Raw genomic sequence first — 12,635 nt, forward strand, 5'->3', positions numbered from 1 at the left:
TTCCCCTTCAGTCTCAGCTCATGTCCCGTCTCTGATCCCTAGTCCCAGCATGGACCACACTATCACCAGTGCCATGTCCTGTCTGTAGGTCTGTCCCTTCCACCCCGAACTGTGAGCCCCCGGGGCAGCAGGAACACAGTGCCTGGCACACTCCAGGTGCCCGAGGAAGGTCGGTCACCTGAATGGGTCACCTGAATAGGTCAGCTTCTAGCTGGGCACTGGCAATGGTGGGGAGCAAGGGGGCGGCATCCCTGGGTGTGTTCAGGGACTCACTGCTAGACCAGGGCAAGGCCCCTGTGTCAGAAGGGCTGGGGTCCAGGAGAGAGGATCTTCACGGAGCTCGCTGGCTCACGGGGTGTGGTGGGAGCCAGGTGCCCGGGGCCACGCAAAAGTAGAACTCATGGCCATGTTCACCGGAAGTCGAGTCACCTGCACTTCTGAACACTGGCTCTTTAAATCTCCCTGGGCTAAGGCCGTGATTGGCCCCAGAGCCTGGGCAGGGCTGGGCCAGCTGTTGGAGAGAGAAGAGAGGCTCCAGCTGTGGAAAAGCAAAGGCGAACAGGAGCCAGGATCAGGCCGGGCTCACAGACGGTGACATTTCAGGCACAGTGTGGGGAACTTTGGGAACAAACAACTCCTTCAGTCATTCACTCCAGGGACATTTGCTGAGCTGGGTGTCAGGCACTCTGCTAGGCACTGTTGGGGGAGGAGGGACAGACAGATGCAGAAGACATGCTTCCTACCCTGGGGAGTAGAGACAAGTAAACAAATAATTCTAAGTCAATGACATAAGTGCTAATAGAGGAATTACCAAGAGCTTTGGGAGCTCAGAGGAAGGAGGAGCTGAGCCTAAGGGGTCACTGGAAGTCACAGAGTGAGCCTGAGAAGGCTTGAAGAACAAGAAGGGAAGGGCATTAGGGGAGCGGGAACAGCATGTGCAAAGCGGGGGGCGGGTGGGCGGGGAGGCACGAGACACCCACTGCTGGCCCCATGTGACTGGAAGGTGGTGGCAGAAGAGGGGACAGAGGCCGGATCCCGAAGGACCTTAAATGGTTTGCAAAGAGCGTAGGATTTCTCCAAAGGCACTGGGGCAGGGAAGCAACCTGACCCAATTTGCATTTCAGAAAGGTCACAGCACAGAAGTTCAGAGGGGAGAACTTGCAGACACCAAGAAATTACAAACCTACTCCCCAAGGACGTGAGAGCAGAGCTGACCCCAAAGAAAACAAGATGCTTCTCCTTGGGCTGACCCCAAAGGCATGTGGGGTCATGGGTTTGAGTCCTGAAATAGCCTTGTGAACTTGACCAAGGCCTTCCCCATCTCTGGCCCTTGGTTTCCCCATTTGTAAAATTATTCGAGGTGGAGGGGCGCTTACAGGAGGACCTCCAATGGTTCTTGCCGCCCACCACTCTAGACACACCTGCAGGAATCGCTTGGAGGCACAGGAAGGATTCAAGAAAAGGTCTGAGCTCATCAAGACAAAGCCTCCCCACCGGCCATGGGAGAGAGCCTGGGGGCAGGGGCACCTGTCATTCTGTCCAGGGTGGCCAGGTTTACTGCCCCAAGCACGGGCCTTTCCAAGTCCTCAGGGCTTAGCAAGAATGTAACTATGGTCACCCCAAGTGAGCAAGGCCCCAGGTCCCAGCAAGAGCGCTGAAGGCCCAGAGGAAACAACCCAGCCTTATCAATCAATTTCCATCCCACCATCTTGACCTTCCAGGCCACCTGGGAGCCCGCATTTTTGAACTTAAGATAATCCACATTTTTCCCCTGTTTCCAGAAGGAGCGGTCTCAGAGGAGCTGTTTTTGTTTCCTAACATAACCACATGTTTGCCGTGGAGAGCACGGTGGGCCTGGCCCGTCCACTTGCAGGAAGAGCGCACTGTTACTGCTCACCCCACCGCCCTCTGCCTTGGCTTGGCTATCCAGTCCCGTCCACTGTGTCTACACTGGGGATCCAAGACCAGATGGGGGGCTGGATCAAAACCTAGGCCTCTGGACACTTGGCCGGTCAAAGAAAAGTGGCCCCTCCCTACCAGTGGGCCTTCCTTATGCTTCCTTTTGTCCCACTCCCTAATGCATCCTAGTGGGACCAAGTTAGAGTCTCTGATTTTAACCAGCACCTCTCCTCCCATCCCAGACAGCCCTTTTGCTGAGGGGCTCTGCCCTGCTCCTCTGAAACAGTGAAAACACAACGATGGAGAGCATTTGGCCAACCCTAACCCAGGGTCAGACCCTGTAGGACTCTGGGGAGGGGGGGTTGGGGAGGGCTTGGACTCGAGTTTCAGACACTTAGCACCTTCAGAATGCTGAAGCATCCTATCCCACCCATGTTCAACCAAAATTCCCCAGGACAAAACTGAAGAGAAACAACCCGTATACAAGCAAGTGGGCTGCCTGTTGCTCTGCGCACAGAGACCCAGGACCCTGAGAAAAGTCTCAAAGCCTTGTTTCTTTATTCTGGGAAGGAATAGAAGAATTAAGTGAGGGCCCCGGAAGGCAGGGCTAGCAGGGAGTGTGGGCTACCGAGGAGAAGGAGGAGAGCCAGGAAGTTAGAATCTGCACAACAGCCAAGGGCTCCAAGCAGCCAGGCCCTTGAGTGATTTATGGCTGAATCCACTCCTTCTAAGGAACCAGCCTCCAAATCACATGTACCAGAAGGAATGGTTTGAGACTGTCCCAAGAAATACTTGAGCAGCTCAAGAGACAAGGGATCTCTTGCCCATCCCCATGTTTTCAAGAACAAATAATGAAATGGGCTTGACCCGAGCCAAGAGCTCTGAGACTCGCTCCCCACCACCCAGGCCTCTGGATGGAGCTCATGTGCCACCGAGCCCCTGATGCTGTCATCAGGGCAGAAGCAGCCTGTCTCATTGGCAGCTCCCTGTGCTGTACACTAAGCCTTGTTGTCATTGATGGCCATCATGTCACCTCTGTCATTGTCATCGGTGGCTGGCAAGAATATCCAGAATGAGTTGAGGTTCACTGTCTGTCCCTTTTAATTTTGTGTTCTATCTATCTATCTCATAATTTAAAATTCCACTGAAGTGTTTCATACATTTTTACACAAACTGTTAACTTCTTACCCCAAAGTCTTTCCCCCCTCCTTCCTGGATAGCCTGGCTTTCCCCCCTCTCCCCCCAGTTTCCTAATTCAGGATCAAAACCCAGGGTGTCTACACTTCTTCCATGTGACTTGAGGAAAAATGACCCTTTCCCCTCTCCAAGAGAAATCCTGATGGGATAGGTCACCTTGTGGTCCCACTCTTCTTGCCAGAGACTAGGCTGGGAAGGGGCATTTGATGCCGTGCTAGCTAATGAGACATTAAAGGAACATGTGCTACTGTCTCCCCAGAGTCAGAGGACTTACGCTGCCTGATTTGCAGTCTTACTCCTAAACAACAGGAATGAAGATGGTATGATACAGGCAAAAAGAAAGATGAAGAGACCAACAGGACAGAAAAGAGCCCAGAAATAAATCCACACCTACATGGGCAATTGATTCTTGACAGACGTGCCAGGGAGGAAGGGAAAGTCTTTTTCAGCGGACGGTGTTGGGAACAATTGGATAACTGCATGGAACACCAACAGTCCTGGATCCCTACCTCACACCATACACAAAAGTTAATTTGAAAAGACTCATTGGCCTGAGTGTACGAACTAAACCACAAATCTTCTAGAAAAAGAGTCACATAGAAGGAGGAGTCCTTATTCTCCCACTTGGTATCATGTCTGCCTAGGACCCCTGGAACTCTGCAGCCTGAAACCACGAGGAAGCCAGCCTAATGGAAGAGAGCTTTGGAGTGGTCCCATGTGTGACTTTCTCAACATCCGTGATAACACATTTCTTTCCTGGTTAAGCCAATTGCATTGCATTCTCTGTTAATTGCAGCCAAAATTTTGCTCACAGAGCCACACTAATCCTTTCGATTTTCCCTCATATATGTGGTGTGCAACTTTACACAACTATTTCTACTAGGGCAGCAAAGAAACCAAGCACTAGGATCATCATGAGTAGTTTAAGGGATTATCAAACAACTTTCCTAGACCTAGGTTTCTTCTTTTGTGCTGACTTTGAACTCCAGCTCTTGGGCCAGGTGCCAAGATATTCTGCAGCGGAGAGCTGCAGAAAAGTGACCCACAAGAAAATGTCCCCCAAGTACAGAGACCCCCTGTGACTCATTCAGAGCCCCAAGTCCTAGCACAGCCCCTGGCTCAGTAACTAAGTGTTGTGCAGATGGATGGCTGAACGGGAAAATCCGAGCCCTCCCACTCGCTGTTTTATAAACCCACAAACTCAATCAGTACAATTAAGTTCCATAAGCTCTATCCTTGCCCCTTTACTAAGTCCCCTTAATTTACACTCTCCCATTATTTGAATAATTTCCCCCAGGTGTTTGAAGAACATGGTCAGAATTGGACAGTCTTTTGTTGGGGATAGGGTCATGAAAGAACGAGGCCCCCAAATCAGGACCCTTCCGGCCACAGCAGGTTCCCCTCCTATCAGGCCTAAGTGCCCACCATGAGTACAATTTCCTCTATGTTCCATGGCAAAGGATTTGCCAGTATTTGCTACAGAAGGCTCCTGAGATATAGCACTTGGCTCAGAGAAGGTAAGCCTAGCCCTTTCTCATTGGTCTATTAGCTTGGATTGTTCAGCAGACCAGCTCTTGTCAAACAGAAGATTCTGAGAGCCTGTCTCTAAGGCAATGGGAAGGAAGCATGACAGCCAAGAAAATTCACGGCCGAGCATTGAAAGATGCCAGGTCAAGGAGAGCAGGGCAACGGGGATGTTAGGTGGGGTGGCTGCTGTGAACGCTTGGCATTTCCTCAAAAAAATCAAACATGGAATTACAATATGGTCCAGCATTTCCACTCCCAGGTATAGACCCCAAAGAATTGAAAACAGGTGTTCAAACAAGAACTCGCACACCCATGTTCATAACAGCGTGACCCTCGATAGCCAAGAGGTGGAAACAATCCAGATGTCCATCACAGATGAACAGATCAACAAAATCTGGTCTTTCCAAATAACAGAATATCATTTAGCAATAAAAAGGAATTGCTGGCATGGGCCACAGCATGGATGAACTTTAGAAACATGATATTAAGTAAAAGAAGCCAGACACAAAAGACCACAGACTGTCTGGTTCCATTCATAGGGGGTCACATAAACAGAATCTGGAAATATCCAGAATATGAAATAGGCAGATCCATAGAAACATAAAGCAGACAGGTGGTTGGCTAGAGCTGGGGGTAAGGGAGAGAGAGGGGGCAGTGATTGTTTCGTAGGTATGGGGTTTCTTTTGGGGTGATGAAAATGTTCTGGAATCAAATAGGGTTGATGATTGCATAGCACCATGCATGGACTAAAGTCACTGGATTGTATACTTTAAAGTAATTAAAATGGTGAATTTTATGTTAGGTGTATTTCAACACACACACACACACACACACACACACGAGAAGACACAGGATGTGGATGTCTGGGGAGGATGGGTGGAAAACCAAACAAAGGCTTCAGGATGACCAGGGGATATGTGGAAGCCAGCTCTGGTGACACCGAGTCCAGCCCCCGCAGGTGGGAGCGCTGGGTTCTCCCACCGCGGGGAGCCCCGCCCCCCAGCCTCCTTTACCTTCCTGCCAATTCAATGTCCCCCCAGGAAATCTGCACGGAAAGATCCCTAGTGTCATGGAGGTGATGTCCATCAAAGAAACAGATCAATCTGTCAATTGAGGCATGGCAGCTGACCTTTGATGAAAGCAGAGAATTGCAAAAGAAGGAATCAGATTAAAGATGTTTAAATCCATCGTGCCTAGAGCTGCTTCCCAAGAAACCCCACTTGGAAAATCTGAGGGAAAGAAATGATGCGACCCAGCCCAGACATCAAGCCATGACCTTCTTAGCATGGAGAGGGGCTGCGTGCCAAGTGGCAAGATTTATGGGGCAGACTCCTTGCAAAAGGAGATCTATTACCTCCTATTTGACATTTAGTGAAAAACAGACTTACAAGGCAGGAGGGAAGGTCTGGCCGGGCAGGGACAGCGGTGTGAGCTGCAGCCCCCTCATTCCCAGGCTTGCTCCCGCCTGGTTAGCACCAGGTGAAATTCTCTAGCTCACCCGTGATTGCCCAACAGCTGCTTACATCAGCAAAAGTCAGCTTCTGTGGCCTACAGTTAAGAACACAGACCCATTGCTTCCTACAGATAGCTTCCTACAGACTTCCTCCAGGGACAGGATGGTCACGGATCCAGGCTGAACTAATCCTACTGTCCCAGCCCTCCGGCTGCAGGGATTGGTCTGGAGGTGGACATGTGACCCCAGAAGAACCAATCAACGTCCTTCCCTGGGATGTTGCTACTGGGGAAGACTCTTGTTTCTGGAGTGTTGGGACTCCGAGGCTTCCGGTGGGAGGATGGCTACAGCCTGTTCCCCACTCCCCCAGGAGGAGACCATCCCAGTAGGAGACAGCAAAACCAGCAGAGAGCAAGAGAGAGAAACCTGACGCCCTTCATTGTAATGCCCCGCACTGCCTGTGGTGTGATTATGCACTTTGATAAGTCCCCCTTTCTTTCTCAGGTGTCTTTGGATGGGTTTCTGCTATTTACAATAAAACCCTAAATATTAAAGGTGGAGAAATGGCCTCATGGGCTGATGTTTCTCTTGGACTAGCAGCTGACTTACAGTTAGTTGAAAGCAGCAGAATCCCCAAGAATGGAAAGACCACGGGCAGAACGGGCCAGTAATAGTCGGTCAACAAACATTTAATGAACATCTTAAGGCTGCGTCCTTCTGCTGTCTATAATATGATCCGGCATCCAGCAAGCACTTATTATTGCGAGGTATAGCAAGCTGTTGTTACGCTGGTCCTCGTGTCCCCTTCCCACTTACAGGGAGGAGGGACAGGAGAGGGCAAGACGGGTGGGGTGTAGGACAGGCTGTTTCCCCTTTTCCTCCAAACATCTCCAATTAAGACCCCACCCCAAGTGGTTCCTCCCAACTCTGTGAACTTGAAAAAGAGGAAAATATATTTTTTGATGTAACCAGGAAACTGTGCTCACTGAGGGAGTTGATGACCTGCTCTTGGAGGAAGCGGTTGGCTTGGAACACAGTACCGCTGTACTGAAGGAGTTCCCTGACTTCCAGCTTGTAACGTTCTTGCCAAGTCTCCCCTGCTGGCACGGGGACCACAACCCTGTGCCTTCTGGGACTGGAAGGAGAGAAAAGCTACTGCCCCAAGCTCCTGTACGGTGTCCCCCAAATTAATGCATTGAGTTTGATGGCTTGGCCTTGGTCTGACCTTCAGATCAGATCAGCAAGACATCATAGCCAGAAGAAACTCAAGTGCAACTGGAAAGTATCAGTCAAGTCAGTCCTTAGAAGACTTGGAGGTGTTATCAAAGGGGCGATCACACTTCACAATGCCCACTCCGATCTCAAAAAGTCCCCTTTCCACACGTCCCCAAAGGTGTCCCCTTCTCACAGCTGCACCTCCAAATTTTTCTACTCCTCTCCCTTATTCCAGTGCCCCGCTCTCTTCCAATCCATCATCTCCTCCTTCCAACAGGATTGAGCCCTTTTTATTTTATTTTGTTTTATTTTATTTTAGTTTCGTTTCGTTTTTATTTATTTGAAGTAATCTCTACACCCAAAGTGGGGCTTGAACTCAGGACCCCAAGATCAAGAGTAGTATGCTCTACTGACTAAACTAGCCAGGCACGCCAGCAGTAAGCCCTTTTTAATTTTTTTTTTCAAGATTTTATTTACTTATTTGACAGACAGAGATCACAAGTAGTCAGAGAGGCAGGCAAAGAGAGGGGGGTAAGTAGGCTCCCTGCTGAGCAGAGAGCCCGATGCGGGGCTCGATCCCAGGACCCTGGGATCACGACCTGAGCCGAAGGCAGAGGCTTTAACCCACTGAGCCACCCAGGCGCCCCTGTAAGCCCCTTTTTAAAATGAAAATTAACTTAGCCCCTTTAGACTCGTCCCTACTTCACCTATCACCCCCATCAGCCCACAGAATTTCAGGGAAGACAACAAAATTTTCATTAGGAGGTCAAGGAGGGGGAAAGGCACTGACTGCACAGCCTCCATCAGCCTTCTCCCCGCAACAAGGTCATAAGAAGAGCATAAGAATAAGTAAGTTCTAGGCATATGTGTGTTTGGATGTACACAGGTCATGTCTGGAAATCAGCCATTAACCATGAGCTCTCCCTTAGGGAGCGTGAGGACCGGTGTATTTCAAATTCATGTGTGTCCACCTCCTAACATGGTGCAATGAAGAACACCCGTGCTGCCGTGAGGACAGCCCTTTGGAGACCAAGCGATCTTGTTCTTCCCAAGTGTCATCTTGTCCCCTATTTGACAAACTTCTACACGCAGTGGCCGCTTCTCTCCACAGTTGACCGAGCTAGTAAATAGACAAGCCACAAGGAGACAGAAGAGCTGAGCACCACCCTCAGCCACCTACTCTGACATACAGAGAACATTCCACCCGCCAATATCAGAATACACGTTCTTCCAACTGCAGCTGGGACAAGGACCAAGATACACCATGGCCCGGGTCATCACAAACCTTCGCCAACTTAAAAGAATTAGAATACAGAAAGTATGTCCTCTGCCCATCATGGCGTTAGACTAGAAATCAAGTAGGAAAATGAAATGACAGTATTTCAAACTATTTGGGATGCACCTAAAGCCAGGGAAAGTTTACAGTATTAAATGCTTCTGTTAGAAAAGAACCAGCATCTCAAATCAATAATCTAGGCTTCACCTTTAAGAAACCAGAGAAAGAAGTTCAGAATAAATACAAACCATAAAGAAGGAAACAGAGATTACAGCTGAAAGCAAGGACCTTGAAACCAGAAAAATCAGGGAAAAAAAAAGTCCACGAGGCCAAAACCTGGTTCTCTGAAAAGATGAATACAATGAATAAACTTCCAGCAAACTGACAAAGACGAAAAGAGAAAAAAAAAAAACCGTCTCTATGAAGAATAAAAAAGAAGGGATATCACCATTAGCCACACAGACATGAAAGGGTTAACAAGGTAAAAGAACAACTGTGTGCTTGGGGCTTCTGGGTGGCTCAGTGGGTTAAGCCGCTGCCTTCACCTCAGGTCATGATCCCAGGGTCCTGGGATCGAGCCCCGCATCGGGCTCTCTGCTCAGCGGGGAGCCTGCTTCCCCCTCTCTCTCTGCCTGCCTCTCTGTTTACTTGTGATCTCTGTCAAATAAATAAATAAAATCTTTAAAAAAAAAAAAAAAAAAAGAACAACTCTGTGCTCCTAAACTCGATAATGACTGTGAAATTAACAAGTTCCTCAAAAATGATAAAGGAGCAAAACTCCACTGAGGTGAAACAGTTAACCAGATTCATCCTATAACTAATTGAGAAAATGGGAGCATTCCTCTCTTGGTTTCAGCTCAGGTCATGATCTCAGGGTCGTGGGATCCAGTCCCATGTCCGGCTCCCCACTCAGCATGGAGTCTGCTTGAGAATTCTCTCTCTCCTCTGTCCCTCCCTCCATGTTCTCTCTCTCTCTCTCTCTCTCCCTCTCTCTCAAATAAATAAATAAATCTTTTTTTTTAAAGATTTTATTTATTTATTTGACAGAGAGAGATCACAAGTAGGCAGAGAGGCAGGCAGAAAGAGAGAGAGAGGAGGAAGCAGGCTCCCTGCTGAGCAGAGAGCCCGATGCGGGACTCGATCCCAGGATCCTGAGATCATGACCCGAACCGAAGGCAGCGGCTTAACCCACTGAGCCACCCAGGCGCCCCAAATAAATAAATCTTTTAAAAAAGATAAAAAATTTAAAAATTAAGTGAATCTTAAGAGAACCTTCCAAAAAGGAACACTTCTTGTCCAGAAAATTTACTGTTAATCATACCAAATATTTAAAGGGCAGGGGAGGATTCTTCCCAATAAAAGAAAAGGGAACATTTTGGTACCAGGATTACCCTGAGACCAAAACCAGATAAATATATGCAATAAAAGGAAACTACAGACCAATATTTCTCATGATAGATGCAAAAATCTTCAACAACATTTTAGTAAACCAAATTCAGAAAATTAAAAAATACACCAAGACCAAGTGAGGGTAAACCCAGATATGCAATATTCAGTATTTGCTAGCAGTCTGTGCTGTGTAATCTACCACATGAAGAAAAAGTACATGATCAAATCAACTGATTCAGAAAAAGAATTTCACAAAATTCAATATCCATTCATGAAAAAACCCTCAGCAAATAGGAATGGAAGCCAATTTACTCAAACTGATCAATGACATCTAGAAAAACCTGCAGCTACCATCAGACTTAGTGGTGAGAGACTGAACAGCCTCCCCCTAACACTGGGAACAAAGGAAAAGACATCCACTCACACCCCTCCTTCCCAACATTGTATGGGAAGTCCTAGTCAGTGTAGCAAGGCAAGGAAAAAAGGTGGGGTTTGATTATAGACTGGAAAGGAAGAAATAAAACTGTCTCTCTTTTCAGATGACTTGACTGTCAGAATAGGAAAATCCAATAAATTTACCTCCCAAAAATCACAGAACTGGTTTGTGAGTTTCCTAAGGTGGCGGAATCAAGATCAACACACAAAAATTCATCTTATTTCTACCTATGAGTAAATGAACAATCAGAAATCAAAAATTTAGGGGCCCCTGGATGGCTCGGTTGGTTACGTGTCTGCCTTTGGCTTGGGTCATGATCTCCAGGTCCTGGGGCTGAGCGCCGCATCAGGATCTCGGCTCAGTGGGGAGTCTGCTTCTCCCTCTCCCTCTGTGTTCTCTCTCCCTCTCTTGCTCTCTCTCAAATAAATAAATAAAATCTTTAAAAAAAATAAAAAATTTAAAGATACTGTTTTACAATAAGCCCCCAAGAGGAGACACGTAGGTATAAATCTAACGAAACATCTACAGGCTCCATATGCTGAACATGATAAGATGCTAATGAAAGGAAGAAAAAAAAAAAAAACTAAGGAAATGAAAAGATGCACTGTGTTTATGGGTCGGAAGACTCAGCATAGTAGAAATGTCACTTCTCCCCAGATCAATCTTTCAATGCAATTTCAGTATAGATCTCAGCAGGCTTTAAGATCTAAACTCACTGATTCTAAAATTCCTACTGAAAGGCAAAGAAACGAGAACACGCAACACAATTTTGAAAAAGAATAAATCGGGAGGATTCATGCTCCTCAATTTTAAGACTTACTCCAAGCAACAGTTAACCAGTCAAGCCTGGGCAAGGGAAGAGCCACATAGGTCAAGGAAACAGAAGAGACGAGTCCAAAAATAGACACTCATGATTACGGCCAATTGATTTTGACAAAGGCATGAAAGCAATTTAATGGAGAAAGGATAAATTCTTCAACAGTGATCTTGGGACCATCAGGACCGCCCTATGCAAAAACTAACAACACAATAAAAAAAGAACCCTGACCTATACAAAAACCAACTCAAGGGGCGCCTGGGTGGCTCAGTGGGTTAAGCTGCTGCCTTCGGCTCAAGTCATGATCTCAGGGTCCTGGGATCGAGCCCCGCATCAGGCTCTCTGCTCAGCCCGGAGCCTGCTTCCTTCTCTCTCTCTGCCTGCCTCTCTGCCTGCTTGTGATCTCTCTCTGTCAAATAAATAAATAAAATTAAAAAAAAAAAACTCAAAATGGAGCATAGATCTAACTATACAAACGATGAAACTACAAGACTTTTAGGGAAAAAGAAAAAAAAGAAGATATTTATGACTTGGAGGTGGACATCAAGTTCTCAGAGGTGTCACCAAAACACAACCCATTAGGCAAAAAACAGATTGGACTTGACCACAATTGGAAATGTTTGCTCTGGGAAAGATACTGTTAAGAGAAAGGAAAGACAAGCTGCAGTTTTTGAAAAAATATTGGCAAATCACACATCCCACGTAGGACTTGTATTCAGGATGCACAAGGAACTCTCAAAGCTTGACAGCAAGAAAACACCCCCAGGAGGACATATGGAAGGCCAATGCGCAATATGTTCAGTTATCATTAGCCATCAGGGAAACGCACGTTAAAGCCATGGTGAGATGCGCTACGCACCTAGCAGAACAGCAAGATAAAAAGGTAAAAGTAAATAAAAACAAAAAGAGTGACAACACTCAGTGCTAGTGAGCATGTGGAGGAACTGGGACTCATTCACTCGTGGCAGGTGGAGATGCGGAGTGAAACATACACTTGCCATGTGACCCATGTGCATTTACCCTCGAGAAATGAAGATTTATATTCATTTAAAACCTTACGCATGAATGTTCGCAGCAGCTGATCATGATCACCAACAACCGGAAATGACTCAAATGTCCTTCAGCAGGGGAGTGAATCCCTCCATACTACCCTGTAAGGCAGGAAGGATTGCCGGCATAGGCGACAAGGCGCACAGACCAAGGGAATGAAGCCAGCCTAAAATGTTACATGCTGCATGTTGGCTGGTGCCCTTGGGAGGTCAAGGTGACATCTGAAACAGATCCCCTGTACTCAGAAGGCAAGGAGAGGCCAAAGACCAAGGAGGCGGGCCACTCCAGACGGGTAGCTGGCAGATTTAAAGAAGCAAGGAAACTTACCTAGGAAGTTTGTCTTGGGGGCCACAAGGCGGGTAGGTCTCCCCAGGCA

The sequence above is a fragment of the Neovison vison genome, chromosome 9, assembly GCF_020171115.1.
Source record: "Neovison vison isolate M4711 chromosome 9, ASM_NN_V1, whole genome shotgun sequence".
In the NCBI taxonomy this organism is placed as follows: domain Eukaryota; kingdom Metazoa; phylum Chordata; class Mammalia; order Carnivora; family Mustelidae; genus Neogale; species Neogale vison.